This window comes from Oxyura jamaicensis, chromosome 24 (genome assembly GCF_011077185.1).
Source record: "Oxyura jamaicensis isolate SHBP4307 breed ruddy duck chromosome 24, BPBGC_Ojam_1.0, whole genome shotgun sequence".
NCBI lineage: Eukaryota > Metazoa > Chordata > Aves > Anseriformes > Anatidae > Oxyura > Oxyura jamaicensis.
The window spans coordinates 1552809-1574498 of record NC_048916.1 but is presented as its reverse complement, the minus strand read 5'-3'; the positions used below and the strand labels follow the sequence as shown (position 1 = coordinate 1574498).

The following is a 21690-nucleotide window of genomic DNA, read 5'->3' as shown; positions in this document are numbered from 1 at the left end:
CTCTCTTCAGTGTCCCTCAGGACCTTTCTTGTCCTGGTAGTTTATCTTGCATTTTCGCTAGGCTCAGGAGGGGTAGGTTTTCAAGTGAGGCTGATTTCTACAAAGGTGACTTCTGAACGTGTCAATGTTAAATAAAGCTTCCCTTTTCTTTTGTAATACAAAGCTCTCCTTTTCCATGTCTAACCCATTTGAGGGGAATACATTTCAAAGCCATGCTTCCCCCCTGCCCCTTCGTGCCTCTCTCTCCCTAGACGGCAGGTGGCTGAGGTGTTGACGGTGCTGAGTGCAAGCAGGTGGATTGCGCAGACACACCTTGGGCACGGCATCGCAGGGCACTCGTGCAGGCACGAACTTGTACCGAGAGGCAGCTTGTCGAGGCTGCTTGACGGAGGGAGAAAGGCACTGGGGGAGCACTGAAATTAGTCACCTAGCTTGGAGTCTGCTCCAGGAGGCTGGATTCCTCTTCACCTCACAATAAGGTTGCACTGTGTTGCAGGAAGCACCTGTTTCTTCTGGCAGGGGTTGCACCAGAGAAGGTTATGGCTCCTGACTTAAAAATACCTGCACCGTGTCCTGTGCTGGGTTCAGAGCTGGGCAGCTGCTCTGTAGCTTCCCTTCTCTCGCTGGTTTCTAGTCAAGCTGAACTACGGGCATCCTATTTGAATGTTGCACTTGTCGTTTTCACAGTACAAAATTCAGAGCAGAATGGGTATCAGGTAGGTTAGGCTGTGTCTTTCCTGCAGCGGTGTCGTGCCGGAGGTCACCCACCTCGCCGTGCAGTGTGGGTGCCACAAACCTTTGCACGGGTGCAGCGCGCACGCAGTGCCTGGCGGGTCGGTCTGGCCTCGGGGCTAGGACGGGGCTCGTGCACCGCTGGCTCTGCTTTCTTGGTGGGCAGCTCTGGCAATAGCTGTACTGATGGATGTCCCCTTAATGACCCATGTTGTTTAAAACATAATAAAGAAAAAATGCATCTGACACCTTTAAAGAAGGACTTGGCTGGGAGCTGAGGATGTTCCGTGTTACGTGCCCAGCGTGACGAGGAGATTTTCCTCTGCATCTCAGCACCCCCAGCCCGAGGTATAGGCAGGGCTGGTCCTTTTCAGTGGGATCCTAAGCTTTCTTCCCTTGTCCTTCCCCTGATACTGCATATATGTATACTCTGCAGCGTGTTTACAGAGGAATCCATAAAATAACTTCAGCTGATGGGTTGCTCATCAGAAGAACGAGGTCCATACCGAGGGATCCAGCAAGCAGTAACTGTCACGGAGATGTACCAGTACAGAGCCGCATAAAGGGCCTTGGAAGATGATTAGTTGCGGAGGTGTGCGGTAGCGGCGGTAGCCTTGTCTTTTAAATAGAGCCTTGAGCACAGTTCTTGTATGGCAGCGTGTGCAGGAGTGCAAACTCCCCTTTGGACAGGGATTAGGAGGCGGCTGCTGCAGCCTGCTCAGCGCTGGTGTTCTTCCCGGGGAAGGCACGGCTTGGACCAGCCCTCGGAGACTCCTGTAACTCAGCCGTACGAAAGGAGCATCTGATGTGGTGAGGAGGGGTTGAAAGGCTTTGACATACGTTTTGTCAGTCAGCAATTGCAGCCTGTTTTTCTCTTTCTCGTGTTGTGATTCACCAAGTCTGTCCGGTATAAAAGCTTGGTCACATAACATGGGATCGCACAGAGCACAGTCATTCAGAGAAGCCAAATGTCCTGTCCTGTGCTTCAGCGGAGAGCACTTTGTGACCTGGGCCATCAATTAGCAATGAAACAGTTCTCGTCTTGGGCTAGCAGCAAGATTTTCTTTTAAATATTTTAGCTTCTTGGTTCCAGCTGGCCAGGTGGTCTTCACGTTTCCTGAACGTGCTCCAGTGCCTGTTGAGCAATGCCTTCCCTAAAATTTTGGTTGCAATACACGGTATGAGGATGGAGGTGCTTAAAGTCATTTAGGCAAAAAATATACATATATATCTCAACACTGAGATATTTTTCCATTAAATTTCATTTGCTTTTGGAAGAAAAAGCAGTTCTACATTATCTTGTCATGCATACATTATTAATTGAATTCATTTTTAATTTAATGAAAAATTATGCTAGAGCAAGGGAGGAAGCTGTCGTGTAGCATCCTTGCTCTTTCTTTGCCTCGATAACCTCAAGCAGTCAAAGAGGTTAGATTTAAAATCCATTCTTGGCCAGAATTTTTCTCCTTAAACGGAGCAGTGCTTCCATTCAGGAAACTATCACGGGAGGAACGAGTGCATCCGCGGAGGTGACAGGTGGTATTCAGGCTGTGTAATCTCATTCTTTGTGGTTGGCAGAAGTTTCTGTCAGAGAACTGCCCGAAAAGGAGTTCTCGATGCAGTTTCCCAGTTAAGTAGCAGCAGGTTGAATCGTTACGCAGAGCTAATGATCGTTCTTGTAAGCTGTCACCCTGGGAGCTGGCCACGAGGGCGGCTGTGTCAGAAAGAAGCCATGGGTTGGAGAGCCGATTCTGCCCGGCTCTCTGTTCCCCTGAAGATTAAGAGAGAACGTTCCCAGCAAAGCGGAGCTTGCAGTTACTGGTACTGTTCTGGTCTGTTCTCTGCAGGAAAAAAAAAGGCAAACAAAACCCAGACACCACACAAACACACTCCAGTCCTCACCACAGCTGGGGCCAAATTTTTTTTTTTTATCGTTATGATAATTTAGGTCCCAAATAAGTACAGATGTAGCTGACTGGGGAGCAGGCCTCATCTGTAAGAGGAATGGCGCATTGCTGTCAAAACTCGCCTTCAGCAGAAATAACCAAGCCCGTGTGCAGTGAGGCTGTCCGTTTGCATCACACTGTAGCACAGTTTTGGGCCTGGGCTTCCGCAGGATGCCTTAAGACCCTTTTTAAAATGTGGCATAGAAATGTTCCCAGCAGTGTTTCCTAATAACCGGTGAAATCCTGTAGGCTCTCGAAGAAAATACTTAGCTTTTTGTTAAGTACAGAATCCAGAGCTCCAGTCTCGAGTAAAGGCCTGTGCAGAAAAAGGCACAAATAAAAACCAAGCGTGTCTCTCTCTAGCCGTGGGGAGCTGGCAGCCAGAGCACGAGCCAACAGGTAAATACCTGCTGCAGACAGCTGAGCCGAGCGGCACTGAGGCGATGTGCGAGGCTGGCGGCGGAGCAGCCCCAAGTGCGGCAGCAGCACGGCACCCGCAGCGGCCCTGCTAAACCCCTGTGCAGGGCTGGACGTGGCTCCTGCCAGAGCTGTACCCTGACGGCGTCTCCTTGTGCTTCTCCCCACAGCTTCTGCCCCATGGCACGCGTTGGGCTCTAACCGATGCGGTATGGGCAGGAGCTGCAGAGTTCCTGTGCTCTATCCCCTTACAAAACGGCTCTGCTCTTGCTCCATGCTGCACTGCTATAGGATGCGCCCTTACGAATGCACTCTGCATGGCCGGGCTCCCAGAGCTCTGGTTTTATCCTGGTGCAAAGTGAGAAGGGTTGCTTTTAAATGAGCGTATTATTTCTTATTCAGTTCTCTTTATTTTTAGCTTGCCCTACTGGGGCAGGTCTGGTTTTGGTGAAACAAAGAAAAATTAGCATTGGGAGAAAGGGATTTAGAAGCAGCCGTCAGGCTTTCTAGGCACGGAGCAGGGAGAACCTGTTTGCCTCTGCCCGCCTTGCCAGGCTCGCAGCTTTCCCCCTGCAGGCGCTGAGCTAAGGGTGAGCGGGCTGTGTCCTCGCGCTGCGTCTAACCAGCAAGGCTGCTCAGTTACACAGCAGTTAGCCAGCACCACTGATCTGACCCTTTAAAAAGAAAAAAACCAACAGTTACATTGACTGTTTTGCATAATTTGGGACTGGGTAGCCTTTTCCCTGGAACTTTAAGCAAGAAAGCGTTTCTGTTTGGTAAATCTTCTGTCTTTCCAGGCCTTGTGTTGCACGGGGAGAGCCCAGATTACATGGTGGGTTTCCCTGGGCAGCAGCTGATGTTGCTTGTTACAAATTGCAGCTTGTGTTTTTGAGCTAGAGCTTCAGCAAACAGCGGCAGTAATTGTGACCCAAAGAACTTGCACCATTTCTCGGAGGTGGGAACAGCTCTGCTTTTTGTACCAGTACGGAAAGATTAAAATGACTTGATCAAGGTCACGCAGCAAGCTAATGGCAAAGCCAGGACTGAAAGGCACTCATCCATCATCCTGCTTCTCCCCTTGATTTGCTAGCCCTCGCTGCCTCTCGGGGATATTTAATCTTCTAGCCTGCTGCGGGGGGGGGGGGGCCCGCGGATGAAACACTTCAGTCCTTTTGTGGGATCTGGAAGTTGGCTAACAATGCTTATTCCTGGTTTTTGGCTTAGTGTATAAACTGGAAAGTGGGAAGCGTAATGTCGGCTTTGCAGAACTTTGAAAACAGGCTGCGTAAAGGCAGAAATGAGTCCAGCCGTACAGGTCTCCTCTGGGAACCCCGCAGATCCTAGCCCGTTTCCAAAAAGCAGGAAGCAGAACCCTGAGGATCCGAGGTCGCAGCAGCTGGCACAGCTGGGAATCGCCTCCGTTCTGGTCGATTGCAGAAGTTGAATTTTGGGGTGAAAACATCCAGCTCGGGCAAGGACAATCCCCGCGGGGTGCCGGGCGCAGGGCAGGAGGGCGGCACGCCGCCTCGCGCAGCTGGGGCTGGCTTACGGCTGCAGTGCCCGTGGCAGCCTCAGGAGAACAACCGGGATCGGTGCTGCCGAGGGAAGGCGGAACGGGAGCCCGGCGTCACGGCTGCTCCGCGTCTCGCTCCGCTTCCCCGGGCGTGCGGAGGTTCGCCCGGACGCAGGGCCGGCAGCGGGGCGAGCTGGAAGCGGGCGGGTGAGCCCCAAAGGTCAGTGCTGCTGCTGCGTCCCCGCACGTGAGCGCGGCGCGGAGATGCTCGCTGTTAACCCTGCTTGCTCACAAACGGAGCGCTTGTGGGCACAGATCGCCAGGAGTGGGATCGTTTCGCAGCCGGCCCTAGGCTGCGATGCCTTATAAGAATGCAGAGCGTGGTGTGCAGAAGGCACGCGTGTCATTTTCACTTAGCTAACGCAGCTTCATTTCAATTTTTAGTGTATTTTTCAGCGTATGTATATGACTATCTTTTAAGTGGTTGAGTATTTGAATGGAGAAGGGTTAATTACACCCTTCGATCAGATTACGCCGGATGCGTTACGCTAGCATGTAGAAAGCAGACGAGGTATAATTTGACATCCCCTTTCCTTCGTGTGGCGCGGTCTTTGAGGCATTTTCCGTGTGCGTAGAATGTTGTTGTTAGCGTGAGCGAAACCTGCATGCTTGTAGCCAGGAATGAAATCCCTCCTGTCTGTGGCGGAGCAAAGCACACGTTCTGCACTCGTGCTGTGCAAAAGCAGCACTGGCCAAAAGGTTCCGTGCTGAGCATATAGGGGGATTTTTCCTTTTTAATGGGTAACTCAGTGCTGCTGATACGGTGTGGAGTTAGGAGCAGTAGTTCTGGAGGGGCCAGGTCATTGTGTAGCTTAAATTCTTGTGGAATGAGCCGGGGCTGATTATCGTCATGGCAAATCGTCTCCTTCAGCCTAGGCTTAGATTTATACTGTGGCTGCTATGAAATAAGCCGGTGCACTTCAGTTGGGATTTTCGACTTTAAGGCTGAGAGTGCATAAATATTTCCTGGTGGAAAAAAAAGGAGGGAGGTGGGGAACCAGCATAATTTAAAACTTGCCTCCCTGGGCATGCTGTTACCTCCTACCTGGTTTAAAGATCAAGAGCGTTTCCACCAAACGACGAGTTATTTATGGACAGAGCTGCCAGAAGCTGAAGACACAGGTTCTTATTTCACTGCAGAATACATTATCAACAAAGTCTTGATAATTTATGCTAACCCCACCCACCAGCTTCCACTGCCAGAAGCTGAAGGAGAGCGGCTCGTAGCAGCCCTGCAAAATCCCTCTGACTCTGCTCGTCTTCAAGCGTTTTGCCGTAGGAGAGCTGCTGCTGGGTATCTTTGGATTGTTCGAACCACCCAGTGACCGAGGTGCCGTGAGAAAGCTAGTTAGGTGCTGTTGGTTCCCCTTTCTCTACAATAAAACTGTATTTAAAAATTAACTGTGTGTAGCGTGCTGCTGCTGGAGCCCTCGCGCTCCCCAGCCTCCTTTGTGACAGAAACAGCACAATGCACAAAACGTTGGCATTCATGTATACGCATGCACAAGCGCTGTACAGGGCTCCGTCAATAGGATCTCCGGAGGATTTCTGTTCCCTGTGAATTCTCCTGGGAACGTGCGTGGTGGGGCACGGAGCTCCTGCAGAGCCAGACCTCCGACACTGCAAGTGGCCGGCACCGGGGCTAAGGAAAGGTAAAGTTTAGCAATGGTTTGATGCAACCTGTACCGGTTTCATCCAAACAGGTCTTGTATTTCAGGGAAGCCTGCGGATTAAATATATTTGAGTGACAACCCCCCCCCTTTTATTTCCCTCCTGCCACTTGCGCAGGGTTCGGAGCGCGACAGAACCTCGTACAGCTGGGGCTGCGTCTCCGAAGGGGAGATCTCTTACCCCTGTGCCCTCTGCGTCCTGCTTTTCAAAGCAGAGATGAAAATTAGCATCGTCTCTTACAAGCGAGACTTGCCCTTAATAGGATTACAGAAGTATTTTAAACTCTGTACTCAGCCCGCTGCTCCTGGCACTGATACCGGGAGCGTGGGGAGTTTGACTGTTGGCGTCAAGGTAAATCTAGGCAGCAAGAACCCAGCTGAAACATTTCTTCTGCTGGGGAAAGCATGGAAGGATGGCGGACTCCTGGCCTGGTGCATAGCAGTAGCTCCGTGGCTGGAGGGAAGGGGGGCAGAAACGCAGCTGCGGAGCTTGCCACCCAGCCGTCATTCCAGGGGGCAGCCGCAGCGTGGCACGGAGCAGCCTGCCTTGTTTGCATGGGGGGCATCTTCTGCGGAGGTGGCCCTCGGTGACCCGTCCCTCCGTCCCTACAGGATCAAGTAACCAGTTGTTCCTGCACTGTTAGAATTCGTCTGGGCACCCTTCCCACTTGCTTGCTCTAACATCTCCTAATTAACATATCTGATTTTCTTTAACGATTTATAACTATTGACCGCGCGCTTCAGAACTGAAAGGAGTATGTGCTCCTGGTACAGAGCTCAGAGCTCAGGGCACGATCCTGTGCATAGAGGTAGCTTGGGGACGTAAAGATACCGATTTTTAAAGCAAGTTTCTCTTCCAGAACAGAAGGCTTTTAGCTGAAAATGTTGGTCTCTAAAGAAAAAAAGAGAAAAAAAAAACAAAACCTCCCATGATAAAAACTTCTCACTGCTTAAATATGATTGTTTTTTTTTCCTTGGGGGAGGGAGGGAAACTTTAAAAATCTTTAATGCCCACTTGTTTCTTAGACTTGGGTATATTGAGGACATTCCCATTTTGACTGAAAGTTCGGCAAATGTAGTTCTCAGGAATTTTTAAGAGATTTGTTTTCAGATGCTTTTCATGCTTGAAGGTGAGCTGGAGCTGACCGATGAGAAATAATTGAGCAAGATTGAGGACAAAGAGAAGAGAGATGCAAAAAGAAAGGAGAGGCGACGTGTGAAGTGGAGGCCAAGAGGTGGCAGAGTGGGAGGACAGGAGGAAGAAGTGAGTTCGGAGTGGTGGGTGCGAAGGACAAAGCAGAGGAACTGGGCTGGGGTCTGAGCCTTCCAGTCACGGGGATGCTGAGTGCGGCAGGTGGGGATTGAGCTGCAGAGTGGGAACAGGGCAGGTTTCACCTTGCGTGCGTTGAAAGGAAGAAAGGCAGATGCAGACGTACTGTCCGATGTAGGCCTTGGGATGTGTGCGCCTCCGAACTTGCTGTACCTCGGGAACAGGAACCAGCTGCAGCAGCGAGGGCTGCGAGGTGGAGTGGGCAGCTCCTCGGTTTCGTCGGGTTTCTTTGCACGGGCACATGCTGCTGTTAGCTCCCTGTGCTCCTTGGCTGTGGAAGGAGCTTCCTGCTCATGCTCACAGGGAAGAGCTTGCAAATGTTTGAAGTGTGTGTCCCCAAAGCGAATTCCAATATAACCTCTGCGTTCCCACGTGTGGGTGGCTTGTGGCTGCTCTTTTGCTCTGGCCTGATGGTGAGGACCATCAGAGCGTGAGTCAGAGTGAGGATGGCAGGAGGAGGAACTTGAGCTTGGCAACCTTGCTTTGAAGGGTCTTGCTTATGTTCTGGCTTCTCTTTTGCCCCATGCTCATTCCTTCTGTTTGTGCTTTCTGAAACTGAATGCAAAATTTGTGGTCCCAGCACCTCTGGAGACACCCTGGAGGTGATCTGATTCCAGTTTGTGCGTCTGCTGCCTTTTCTTACGGAACCCCTAATCTAATCTGGTTTTCTTCCCGCGTTGCACAAAGCAGCAGAAGCAGGGCAACGCTTACCGAAAGACCTGGCACAGCTCCATTTCACAGCCGTGGGAACCTGCGTTCGATCAGGGGTGCTTGGTGGTGGCAAAGGCCACGCTCGGTGGCTGTAACGGCAGCGCAGCGATCGGCAGAGCCAGGCCTGACCTCCGCTCAACTTCCCAGCCAGGAACAGTTTGTGCCAGATCATCCGTGTTAGATTATTCTCATGGCTTCCACTGCAGTTTATGAAGGGTTGCCTAGCCTTTCATTCCCTTTCAGTAAGTTCCACGGCTGAATAAACCTCTGAAGCATCCAGAAGATGACAGTGCATTACTGCTTGGTGCATTACATATTTACAGTTACTCAAGGTTCATCTGAAAGCTTCTTTGGGAGGTCTGAAATCTCTGGTTAATCAGACGTGGGGAAGGACTTTTAACCTGACACTTCTCATAATGGTAAAGACTAGAAAGCCCTTGTTACATCAGCATGCCAAGAGTTGAACATAGCTCTTTGGTTTTTAATTCAGACAGTTCAAGCCAGGGGCAATTTTAACCGGGGGATCGCAAGCATCCTATTGCTTTTACTGAGATAAGATGTCGGCTTCGCTGGACGCTGAGCTGATAGGCAGGCGGTGGGAGTCGTTGGCTTTCTGTGCAAATGAGTTTAATGCAGTGTGTAGTCCTGATGGGATTTAACTGCTCTTAGAGGGGGCAGTTCTGTTTTTATGACTCTCCACTTGAACTGAGTCTCTGGGTGCAGCTCGTTGCCGTCAACCGAATGTGACAAACTAATGAACTCCAGCAATGTTTTCTTCTTTTCATTATGTATTATATAGCAATTTTCCTACTCACAGTGCCATTGAGTAGTCAAGGATTTCTCAACATTTTTTCCCCAGGGTTTATAAATTAGTGCTCCTAACGTTGTTCAGGATTGGAATGTAGCAGATGAGATTTCAGCCCTAAAGGAGTGCTTTAACCATGCAAATCTGCTTTAATTTCTGGCCACGGTTCTTCGTTTGTGTATTTCAGAAGGTTTTGTCCTTAAAACTGAACCCTAACATTACACTTCTTTTCTTTTTTCCAAAATATCCAAGGCCTTTGAATCTTTTTTTCATCTCTGTATGTTTTCTTGTACCAATGTTTTAATGGAATACCTTACTTGCTGTATCAGACAACGTAACGTGCAAACACACGATGTATGACTGCAGCCTGTTCAGTGTCACTGTGCTGAAAGCTGCCTTGGGATGGAAGTGGGCAGGACCAACGTTTGTCATGCCTTTTTCCAATTCTTCACCACCCCCAAAAAGTGCATATTCCTATAGTGAATATGATTTTATTTTTTTAGTAGAGATTTTTGATGCAAGATGTGAGATCTGCATCAATATGTGCCATGAAATCAAGAGTCGGAAGGTAAATTTAAAAAGCAATAAGCTACTTAATTTCATTTTTTCCATGGTTTCTGAGCAAATCTCCTAATTTGGAGTGATGGGAAGAGGGGCCTTGACTCAACACCTTAATGTTTTCCATTAGTGATACAACAGTAAGCCAGATGTGTGTATGGCATGAAACACACAGCAAGCCCCTTGCAACGCTTGAGATAAGACTTTCAGCTTTGGGCATGTGGCTTAACACATTTCTTCAGGTGTGTGATACTCAGATGCTCTTCTTTGAAAATGCAAGCAAGCCCCTGGCTGTCCCAGCCTCAGAAACCTGCTTGCAACAAGCTTTGCATAAGCAAAGCCTTCTTCATAACCAGGTACTGGCACAAAAGCAGCTACTGGTAGCGTCAGTCTGGGGGAACATCCACAGCACAGGAGCCATTTGAAAAATTTTCTGAAGTTGATCTCATCTAGTACACCAAGGGAAAACAAAGCATGGACTGGAAAAAAAAAAAAAAAAAAAAAAGGAAGAAATGGTAATAACGATTTCTTAATTTTGCACAGTTTCATCTGATGCACAGCGTTGACAGCTTCCCTTTTACGAGGCGACTTTCCCAGCTTCTTACTCTACCAGGGGATCTGCTCATGAGCACACATGAAAATACTTAGACTGTCAGAGACTGAAACTCTCCATTCCCTGTTAATGGTTGAACAAGGCCAGTGCAAGATATCACTTTCAGAAGAGTGTTTTTCTCAAATTCTAGTGTTTGTGGTTGCAGAGAGCTATTAAATTCATGCCCAGAAGGTTAACCAGAGCTGTGTTGGCTTTTTTTTTTTTTTTTGTCTACAAACTAATTTGTCTAATACTGCCATGGTTGCTCGTAGCTTCTCGCAGGAACAACATAATGAGATTAACAAGCCTCTGATCACTCCGTATCTGATACTTAAATCCCCATGGGAAGCTGTGAAAGTGTCAGAGCGCTGCTGCTCCTGTGTGGGGGCTGCACTGGCAAAGCAAAGAGTTATTCTTTATGTAAGATGATGAAGATCTGGTTGCTGGGAAAATGGGGTAGTTAAGCTTCAGGCTGTATTCTTGTAGCCAGCATGATTTAAGAAACAGAAAAGACGCTGAGGCTGCCAGCCAGGGAGTTCATTATTGGAAAGAAGAGACAAACATCTCCACCCTGCACCCCGGCGCTGATGCTCTGAAGAGGAAAGCAAGTTTCAGAGGGAGACGATTCTGCTGCTGGAAGAGCTGCTGCGACAGATCGCAGCACCACGAGCGGAGCTCCTGGGAGGGAAAACCCGTGTTAGAAATACCAATTTCTTCCCTTTTGCTACCAGTTAGCTATGGTGCATATGCGTGGTGTTGTCCCGAAGCACTTCCCGCTTACCTCCTTTAAAAGCAAAACCAAAATGAGGGTGAACTGTGCATTATTAAGCAAAAAGGGAAAAAAAAAAAAGGTCAGTACTGATTTTGAAGCACTGTTGTGGGTTTTTAATCCCGTCTTCAGTATCGTTGAGACGCTAACAGCTGCAATCTATATTTCATGGAGATCTCCACCAGCCTCTTCTTCATGTGCACATCCGTAACTTCCAGCTTCTTCTGTGTAAGGTGCATTCTGATTTTTAATTAGCTTCTCCAGTTTCCCAGCGGTGTCTGTGTATTTGACCAAAACGGCTCCTCTCCAGTTCTTGCGCAGAAGTTAGCTTGGTGAAGATTGTGAAGATGTTGCTGTTGGCTCGTGAAGGACTGTGCTTACTTGTCAGAATAATTCCTCTTTTCTCCATGCGTCAGTGTATGTTAACAAACATCAGAATCCTTCAAAAATATTTACTCCACCAAGCGTCTCTGATGTTGAATACTTTCCCCCTTCCAAGGCCTGATCACACATGGAACTTTTCAGGAACAGCTGCGCACAAATAATTCCAGATGCAGACAGCCCCTGAATACAATGTTCTGTTCTGTTTTGGACCTGTTCATGCTGACCTTTTCCAACCCCTTTATTGTTTTTTAAGCCCAGAATTACCTCTTTGCTTATTTAAAATATAAATTCTAGATACCTATACGTGTGAATTTTAACATTTAAATGGCAAAATGACTTTCATTCATTGTTCTACTCTGTTGTCCAGCTGTAGCTGTCAACGTCGGAGGTACTTTGCTGCCATTGCAACTGTCCTTAACAGGAGCTGTAGTGTTTGTTCTGTCTGCAGTGAATACCAGGCTTTGCTTTGGTGCTTATGCACTTCAGGAGCAGAAACCCTTAGGCCCCCCAAGAAGTAGTTCCTCAGTTAGATGCTCAGGTCAGAAATGCTAGTATGATGTAGCAAAGGTAAATACGAGCTTTGTGGCCGTAAGATTGTGTGATGATAAAGTTTTTCCTTTAAGGGGCATTGAATTCAGTTTATTGATTTTGATTTTCCTTATTTCTTTTTGTTGAGGAAATGTCAGAGCAAAGATCATTATAAATCCTCTAAATTGTTTTCAGATGAGTCAACGTGCAGTCAGTCGAACAATGGAATGTATACTTGACCGCATTTGCTCAGAAAACAGCCAAGAAAACCACCAGAAAGAGTAGGTCTGGAATTGCTTGAACCTTCTTGGCTGCTCCCTGTACAAGGAAGAGCATGTGCAGCTACGCCAGCTGGAATGCAGCTGCTCCTTCAGTCTGGCACCTAATGGTGAGCCCTGTCAAAGCACATAACGCTGGGGAATGCTGATCAGTTTCTTTGCAGGCAGAAAAGTATGGGTGAAGACTTGATTGCAGAGGTGGAGGAAAGCCCCACCACATCTCCATGTGCAAGTCTTTCAGACTAGGTATGTTGAAGACGGAATTTGTGTGGGTTCAAAAAGCCCTGCTGGGTTAATCCAGGGCCAAAAAAAAACAAAACCAAGGCAGGTATTCATGTAGATAGCTGGTTGTTCCACAGGTTATCGGTGGCTCTACTACCATTTAAGTCTGTGCTCCATCAGCAGTCTGCTGCTCTCCAAAATGACTCACAGCGTCTGGAGTACAACCCTTGGAGAGAATTTGATATCACTGGGTTGTTTTGCTACGAATTTTTTCTCTGGATTCTGCGGTGATAGGTTTAGTGACACGTGTGACATTACTGAAAAGTGCTATGTAAATGCAAACTTCAGCGTCATCGGCAACAACGCGGTAAGCACGTGATGCCAGTGCATGGTGCAGAAACCTCCCTCTAGGCATTTTCAGTGCTTTGATCAGTAGTAAAGATGTTAAAAAAGCTTGATATATTTGGGTGCTAACATATCATAGTTGTCATGTTAAATTTCTGGAAAACATTAGAAGAGAAAAAAGCTAAAGCTGATAAGCCATATATATGTATGTTTATATATGTATATAACTTGACTCTTTCATACCTTGTAAATCACCATGGCATGGTTTCCTTTTGTGTTCAGTTTGATGAAGCAGTCTGCATCCGTTGTAGCTTTGGCTCTATGTACAGCAGGATTAATGCATTTAACATCATTCCAAATTGCCCTAGCAGGCTTCCATCACAGGTTAAAGCAGAAGGAGAAAAGTACCAGTGATACCGTGGGATAAATAATCATGTATTTTTTATTTTATTCCTTCACAACTGCTTAACTATCACATCTGGAGGCCTGTCTGAAAGGTGTCAAGCAGCTGTGTGGGGTATACAGCACCTTAGGGAGACAGCAATGTTATTCCAGTCGTGTGTACACACAGGAGCAGAGTGAAAAAGGTAATACATGCTTGCATATGTTATACTTCTTCCTTCCTGTTCTCTCTTAAGGGAGTGGAAAACAAGCTTATAACTGGAAATAGTACAGAAACCCTTTTTTATGTACTTGTTTGGTGTCCTAATGGGAAAGACTGACATTTTATAAGTTTGCAATAGGTTTTTGACATTTGTTCGGTTAAAACATCTCACTGCTGTCACACACAGAGGGTTTTGTCTTCTCCTCTGCCTGTCGATGCCACGTTTCTTCTGCCTGTGCTGGAGGCTGCCCAAGGCACGCGGTGAGCTCGAGGGCAGCGCCCTTCTGTAGGGTCTGGCCTGGTGCTGACCTGTAGCACTGCGCTTTCAGCACCGTGAGTATAACACTTCATTTAGGGAGATCAGAGTGAAATTAGCAGGGCTCCCAGAAGGATTCTCCATTTATTTCATCCTATACTCTCTAATAGCTTCCTCTAGCCATCCATCTCCTCCCTTATGTGATAATACCTTGTCCTAGTGCTGGCCTGTATGATACGAAAGGTGGTGAGTTTTCCCATTCGTTGTTTTCTGCGACATTCTGGGGGGAAGTCAGTTGATGTGTGTCTCCATACCTTGGGCCTTGCTTGGTTTTGTTTCTATTTTTTTGTTCCCAGCACCAGTCTTATTGGTGATAGTGTCTTCTCTACAGTTTACTTTCCCATTGATGATTTCAGGAAAAGTTTTGTCACATACTCTGATGGAAGCAGTTAATTCAAAATGAGAGTTCTCTAAAGATCTCTGTAGCAGTCATGCATTGACCGGTTTTGCACAAGTTTATATAGCACTTCTGTGTCAGCTGGGAACATGCAAAAAATAATAAATATAAACAAAGAAAAAGGGTGTCCTCTGGCTGATGCAGTGGTCCATCTCCTTGTATAGGGTCAGCTGTGATACATCACAAGAGCAGCTGTTGGCATGTACGCTGCAAATTACTACAGCAGTCCAAGATGTTACCGCCTGTTGGCTTTTCCTGTAGCGTAATTATTGAAGCATTCAAGGGTTTCTCATCTAGTTCAGAGCAAAATCAGACCTCTTGCCTTAACTTCATCGTGTCTACTTTGGAGATGTTCCCTCTGCTCACCGGCAGAGGTGAGAACCTGTGGGCATCGAGTACTTTGGTCCTGCCACTACCGCGGATGGCCAACTCTCCCCGCCAGGAAGATCGCTCAGGCAAATAGTTCTGCTTGTGGCAAGGTCTGTGTGCCTGGCAGGGAGGCTCTGCTGACATAATTGCACGGGTAGAGCTGTAGTGGTGAAAGCTCTGTAAGGTGGAGAAGACCACCGACTGAAAGGACAAATGTTTTCTGGGAATCTCGGCCTAAATTGGGCTGCGTGTGTGCAGTCACACCAGAGACTGAAAGGCTCATTTGAAGAAATGCTGATCTACTCGAGTGACTTCTCATCCTTAGTACAACTGACCCCTCAAGCATTTAAAAAGCAGCAGTCAAGTTTCTGAAAAATCACAAGGTTGACTTTTAAAAGTATGCCTTTTAAGGTGCACTTTGATTTTATTTTTTTTTTTAAATTTGCCCTCCAGTTTAAGTTTTTAAGTGCAAGATGGGTCATGTTGTTCAGCTTTCCTCTGCAGGATGATTTCATAATTAGAGTGAAAGCAGAAAATATTTCTTAACTGTTTGACTCCGTGACTGGAACTTTGAAAATACAGAATGCTGAGAGACTTGCAGTGAATTAACAAGAAATTTTAACACTGGCTTGCTCATTTGTGTATTCTGATGTTACTGTAATACAGGTCCAGTGGTATTTATGCAGGTCATGCACATCCTAATGGTTGGTCTGCCAACAAAACAATTTCCATGTTTCTCGTCAGCTCCTTGAAAAACACCAGGCAAGGTATTTTTTCTGGATGCATGTGTATAAATACACACACACTTCCTGTTTCCTCTGAAGGGGATTTGAGGTTCAGCTCCACAGAGAATCGCGTCACGCAGTGGCAGCCCCGTGCAGGGCTGTACCAGCAGGCAGGGCCAGGCAAGCAGCGAGCTCCAGCTTCTCTCCTTTCTGGGGCATGGCGGAGCTTTGGCCACGTGGAGAGCACCCAGGTAACACTGTCTGCCCCGGAGGGTTGCTTCTTATCTCCCACAGGGAAATGACAGCAACATTTTTATTTTTTAATCATTTTTGTATACCGTGCTGACGTGCCATGAAATACCGCTTTGATTTCAGAGCGTGTCTTACATTTCATGAGCTGCAGCTCCACAGCAGTGAGGGGAAGACGAGGTGTTGATCTCACTGATGTGAGACTTGGCAAATGAACCTTTGTATCTGGTTACAGCTAGCAATACGCCGACATAGGATACAGCAGTGGGAACACATAGCCACTGATACGTTAAAATGGTGTTAAACACCAGCTGATGCCCACGTGGGCTTTTTAATTAGTACCTGGCCTCTTTCTGAATCCAGATGTAGCTCTCCATAGGGAAAAATTTTGATAGAATCCCCAGTGGCTCATGAAAGAACAGAAGATAATTTTCTTTTTGGCCTTTTCTCTCTTGTGCATATGCAAAGTTTTCTTGGTGCCTGCTAAGGAAAAAAAAATATTACTAGGGAATCTAGATACCCAGAAATGGAAAGACTCCTACAAAAGAACTTCAGACTGCTATTTATTGTAAGAAAGTACTTGTGCAGTTATAGGTGGAATGTACAATGTGGTATTGCCTGGAGTTTTGTGGACAATACATCTCTGGGCAACTTACCTGGTGTTACCTACTAGAAAAATCTGATTGTCACTTGGCTATTTGGCTTAAAAGAGAAAACAAACATTTCATTCTCACAGGTACTAACGTCTCGGCCTGCCCATTTAAACACACTGGGACCTGTGTCAGACAATGGTATTTGCTGAAAGCAGCATGCAGCAGGACTGACTGCGGGATACACACTGTTCCAGTATGTGTGTTTTTAAAATGAGTGAAAAAGTTGAAGAGAACAGGCTAGTTACTAAATATGACTGGCTCTGAGCTGCGAGGTACTCAGGGGGGCCCAGGTTAATGCACCAGATGTGACTTTCTGGAGAATAGATTGATTTAAGCCCTGCCGTTCTGATGAAGGGCGAGAGGTTGCAATAATACCGTGCTTTGCACATGGCTAACTGCACCAGGGGGAGGAGTGCGAGTGCAGGAGAGGAAAAAGGCACCAGCGGGGTCACCGTGCTGCAAACACCAGAACAGTGGGCGAGCATGAGCACCGTGCACCGCATCGGCGATGAGCGCGACCAGTTGATGGTGTTGCTTTGAGGAGTGCTGCTGAACTCTCAGCTGGTGCTGAGGACCCTTTGGTCACGCATGGGGAGCTTGAGCGAGAGCGCTGAGGTTGCTGGCGGTTGCGTGCTGAGAGAACTGGCTTTGTTTAGGGTTTTAAAGGTGTTTTGTTATCACTCATCAGCTTGCGGAAATGCTGATCGGTAGGGAGTACAGTCATGCGTGCAGCAAACAAGAAATACAGGTTTGGGAAATAACTTTCATCATCTTCAGTGCTGTTTCAAGAAGGAAAATATGGAAATAGAAACTACAGGTACTTCTTCCTTGTTATGTGCCCACTCTTGGTAATGACTTTGCTTTTGCATATGCATTTCATAAAAACTGTAATAAAACCCTTTGGAAAAGCATTTATTAGTAATTCAAAGGAAGTAAAGCCAATTAATTTAATATAGGTGCATTAGCATACATAGGTGCATTAGCATACATACAGATTGAACTTCTGATTAGATTGAATACACCTGCTTTTGCTGATTCTGTAAATATGTTTTTTATATGCTTACTGATATGGAGCCTTTTCTCTCAAAGATCCTTTCCCAAACCTGGCCCAAGCATTCCCCTTCCCCAGCCCTCCTAACACTCCTTAAGTTAGCTGATCAGAGAAACAACACCCATTAATGCTGGATGTTTGCCGACGCTAGGTAGAGCCCAGATAAAACAGAAAGGAAATGTGCATGTCACAGAATCACAGAATCACAGAATCACAGAATTTCTAGGTTGGAAGAGACCTCAAGATCATCGAGTCCAACCTCTAACCTAACACTAACAGTCCCCACTAAACCATATCCCTAAGCTCTACATCTAAACGTCTTTTGAAGACTTCCAGGGATGGTGAAATAATACATTTTGCTATTATTACAAACTTAAGAGCTTAATGATACTTTTTGCTACCTACTAAGGCACTTTTGAGTGGGTTAAAAGAAATTAATTGAACCTGACCGACTATCAGTGCAATAGCAGGTGTATGGCAGCATGCTGGTAGAAAATAACACTGAAACCTGAGCAAGGGCTTGGTCAACATTGCTCTATGTGCAAATGTCTGTGGCCACTGATGATGTGGGAAGAGTTGTCCTGGTGTTCGTGTGGTCTAGCAGAAGGCTTCAGGTGCAAACGTGTTTTGTTGGTAGGAAATCTGTCTTTTCTAATGCGCTACCAATGTTTGCCTGTGCTGGGAAAACAAAATGAGGTCATTTTAACAGAATATATTTAATTACTGCCGCATTTACGATAAAGATTTTGTTGAAAGGCGTAATTATGTAATGGGAATACAAAATGATATCAATCTCTGTCCAATAATAGAAAATTCTGTAATATTTTTTTTTTTTTTACTAACTCTGTTTCTTTCTGCACGTTTTCCAAAACATAATGAGGAGGCAGCAGGGCAGAAAGGTATTGCCTATTCATTTACTACATGAAAAATTAAGCATAACAAACTAGAAGAGGATACTAATGTAGTTTAGCAATCATTTAGATTTTGCTTGAAAAACATTTATAATTAATTATGAAGATCTTGGGAAATTCATAGAAATGAGTGCCAAGAGTTTCCTTGCAAAGCACATTTATGAATCTTATATTAAATTTAAAAATCTTTGACTAATTACCTGATTAATTTGATGTATTTCAGGGAAAAGAACAGAGCAGCTGAGTCTTCGTTTATGTTCTGTTTGACATAAGGAAGAACTTGGGTAGCACAGCAATCTCAAATGTATTTTCAAACAAGGACAGAATATTAAAAATATATATATTCAGGACCAAGATTGAGAAGACTTTCGGTGAGCCCCTTCGTGGTTGGGATGGAGACAGCCCCAGAGATGTGAGGAGCTCTGGGGGGCTGTACCGGGGCCCTGGGCTGGTGCCGGTACCATGGCCACAGCACCAGGACTCCACTGGGGAGAGCAGGGAAGGAGCCTGGCCTGGGGGCGAGCTCTGGCACGAGGGGAGAGTTCCCGCTCCCGTATCAGACAGGAAGATTTGTAAAGCACAAAAATGGCCCTTGGTAATCTGTGCCCACGTCCCACTTGAAAACATGACTCAGAAGTCTAGTTCCAATTTGCCTGCAGTGCAGGCCAGGCCATTCATTACCAAAGGTGTCGTGAAAACAGGGCCTAGACCTGAGGCAGCCAGACAGAGGCTCTGCCGTGTGCTCCTTTTGCCGTGTGCTCCTTGTGCTGTGCAGGGCTTCGGGTCTGTGACCCTGTGTGCCCGTTCTGCAGCCCTGCTGCAAGGGGCTGCCTGCCAGGCCACGGCCTGCTCTCTGCCTCTGGTGTTACCTCCTCGCTCTCCTTACATTAGACCCGTCATCTTCCCTCTCCCCTCTAAAGCGTGTTCCTCCTCTCTGGTAAGGAGGTTTAGTGACGGTCGGGGTCATGTCTCACAGCACTGGGGCTCTCCTTGGCCTGCTGACCGGACAAGCCCCATCTCAGAGCACCATGGAGCGGGTGCCTTGCCTTCGGGGGCTGCTCTCTGCCCTGGAAGTTGTGTGCCATCTTACATTTAGTGCTTTGTCCACTATATTCTTACCTTTTTTTTTTTTTTTTTTTTTTTTTTTTTCAAACTTGCTGTCTCCAAGCCTTCCCTTTTTGCTGAGTTACTCATTACGTGCTAAGAAGTCTCCTTTCCGTGTTTCAGTTCTCAAACTATCAAGATTCCTAAGAGAAGAGGGGAAAGTCTGAAGAGCACTGTTGACTGTCATTTTTCCTGGGCACTAAAATGAATGTGCACTGGTTTCAACAGTATCTAATTTCTTTGTGAAGGATAATAGCCTGGTCACTTCATTGTCCTGCCTTTTTGCACAAGTGCCAAGGTAATGGAAATGCTTTCATTTTCCAGACTACCCTTGAGTGCTTGAGACAAATGCTTTCAAAAGCTAACCCACGCTTTTTTTTTTTTTTCTTTTTTTTTTTTTTCTGTCGAACAGGAAAAGCTATAAATCTGTTCATCACCTGTCCATTTAGGTTAACATGTTGCACCTGCAGCCCATTTTAATGTCTTAAAATAATCAGACTGTGCTTTCACTGGAAGGTACTTCACTGAATCAGTTAAGGCTTTGTCTATTTATTTATTTTCCCAAGAGGGCATTTTATTACTGACAGCATGAGTCAGGACAATTAAAGGTTATGGTGAAATATTCCAGCTTCTGTGATGCAATAGGAATTGTAATGAATGTTACCTTAAAATTAACACGCTGTGTGCTGTGTAACCTGTAAGGCAGAAGCCTACCAGTTATCTCTGTCCCGTAACTTCTTCCCCATCAACCTGAGTGTGTGGGCAGTGCCTGGGAAGGAGAAATCGTGCTTCTGTGTTTTGGGGCCATCTGTGGGCATGGGGTTTGTCAGCGTGGGGACAGAAGTTTGTCCAGGCTCACCTGTGGGAAGGAAAGAAGGCAGCCGGGACTCCTGGGTCTTATTCCAGGCTTTGCATGCTCAGCCAGCGGGTGCATTCTTCTTGTGCATTATTAACACTTTTTTTAAGCAGGGTAACAAAATGTAGCTTTTTTACGGGAAGATTTTGAGTTAACTGTGAAGAGCTATATGGATGGCTTAAGTATAAAAATTACTTCAGGGCAAAACTTTATCATATTCCTCTTGGTCTTTTGAAACAGGATTGGAAAGTGGATTTAGTGGCTGAGTGTAATTTTCAGCAGGATTGTCCCTGTGTTTTAAGCTTCTCTCCTGACCCTTTAAGTTGTAAGAATTCTGCCCAAGGCGCCAGGGAGGGGTGAGTGTTGACACAGGCGTAAGCAGGATGTTGCAGAGCTGCGCTCATCACTACGACTTCCTGTTTTTAACTTATTTATTTTGATGCAAAGGTCCACAGTCCATCTTGCCAGCCATTCATCTACACAAACACATGTATTTTCCTCTGCTGGGCATAAAGCCCCAGCTTTCCTTGTCCCAGGACAGCAGGGATTAATTTTCCCAGTGGTGGAATGGACAGTGCCTTGTGCTAACCATAAAGGCTAAGGGTTGCATGATGATGGCAAAGGAAAGCATTTAGAAAATCATTCTATGTTCTGATATCTGCTTGAGTCCTTTTCTCACCCCACCTCCCCTCTGACTTTGCAGTTCTCTGCCCTAGCCAGCACAGTTATACAGATACATTTTGTTGCTTAGGGAAGGTGCTGGCATCCTCCCATCTTTTACTACCCCCATGCACAAGCAGAATGGTGGCACAGATACCACGTAGAGTTGATACCGGTGCAATCGTGCCAGGAGAGATCTAAAGGCAGAGGAGAAGGAAGCTCATGGTATTTTTCAATTGATTGTGTTTGTAAGTGAAGAATGGTGGAAAGGAATTAGGGTTACCTGATCTGTCTGCATTTTTTACCGCAGCCTTGCAAAGCGTGGCAGCACCTGCTCAAGTTTCGCTGCCCTTCAGCTCGTGGCTCGAGGCTGCCGGACCTGGTGCCGGGAGTGTTTCCTGCAGGCAGCTTCTGAACTGAAGGGACACGAAGGCTTCAGTGGCAGTTCAGGAGGGTGGAGGATTAAACGTTCTTGAAAAGCTATTTGCATAAAGCTTTGCAAAGGAGAGAATGAGCGCAAGGCTGTTCAAACTGAGCAGCGCAGTCTGCATACCTTGACTCGCCTCATCTGTCTGCTTGGCCTGTGCCATGTGTGTTTAACAGGTAACATTTAATCTCTCCCTTTCAGGGAGATACGTGAGAGCTGTTCAGCCTCAGCAGACACAGGAGAGCTGTCCTGTAAAGTTATGCAAGTAGAACGGGAGCTTGCATTTCATGCCAGTTTCTCAGGAGAACGACCGAGGAGGTGCAGAAGCATCACGTCGTGGCTGTCCTGTCTGTCCTCGCTGGCTGAGCAGACGCGGGGCAGGGGGTGACCATCTCCTGTCTTGCACCACCCCAGTTCCTTTTGGCGTTGTGCCAGCTTCCCCAGGCTCGTGTCTTCTTTCAGCTTCATGCTTCTCTGACTTACTGCCGGGCTTTAGCTTCCTACAGCA

At 46.7% G+C, this 21690-nt stretch overlaps 1 protein-coding gene across 3 annotated transcripts in view; it reads left to right on the top strand.

Moving 5' to 3' along the window:
• The window catches only part of ARHGAP32 (Rho GTPase activating protein 32), a 255589-nt gene that overhangs the window by 65700 nt on the left and 168199 nt on the right, over nucleotides 1–21690 (top strand). Inside the window, exon 1 of one of the 3 annotated variants that reach the window (XM_035346343.1) lies at nucleotides 4288–4828. The exons of the other annotated variants lie outside the window; for them this stretch is intronic. The gene's annotated coding sequence lies outside the window, so the exon portion shown is untranslated. Of the gene's footprint in view, nucleotides 1–4287; nucleotides 4829–21690 lie in introns of those variants that run through there. 3 annotated transcript variants of the gene reach the window in all.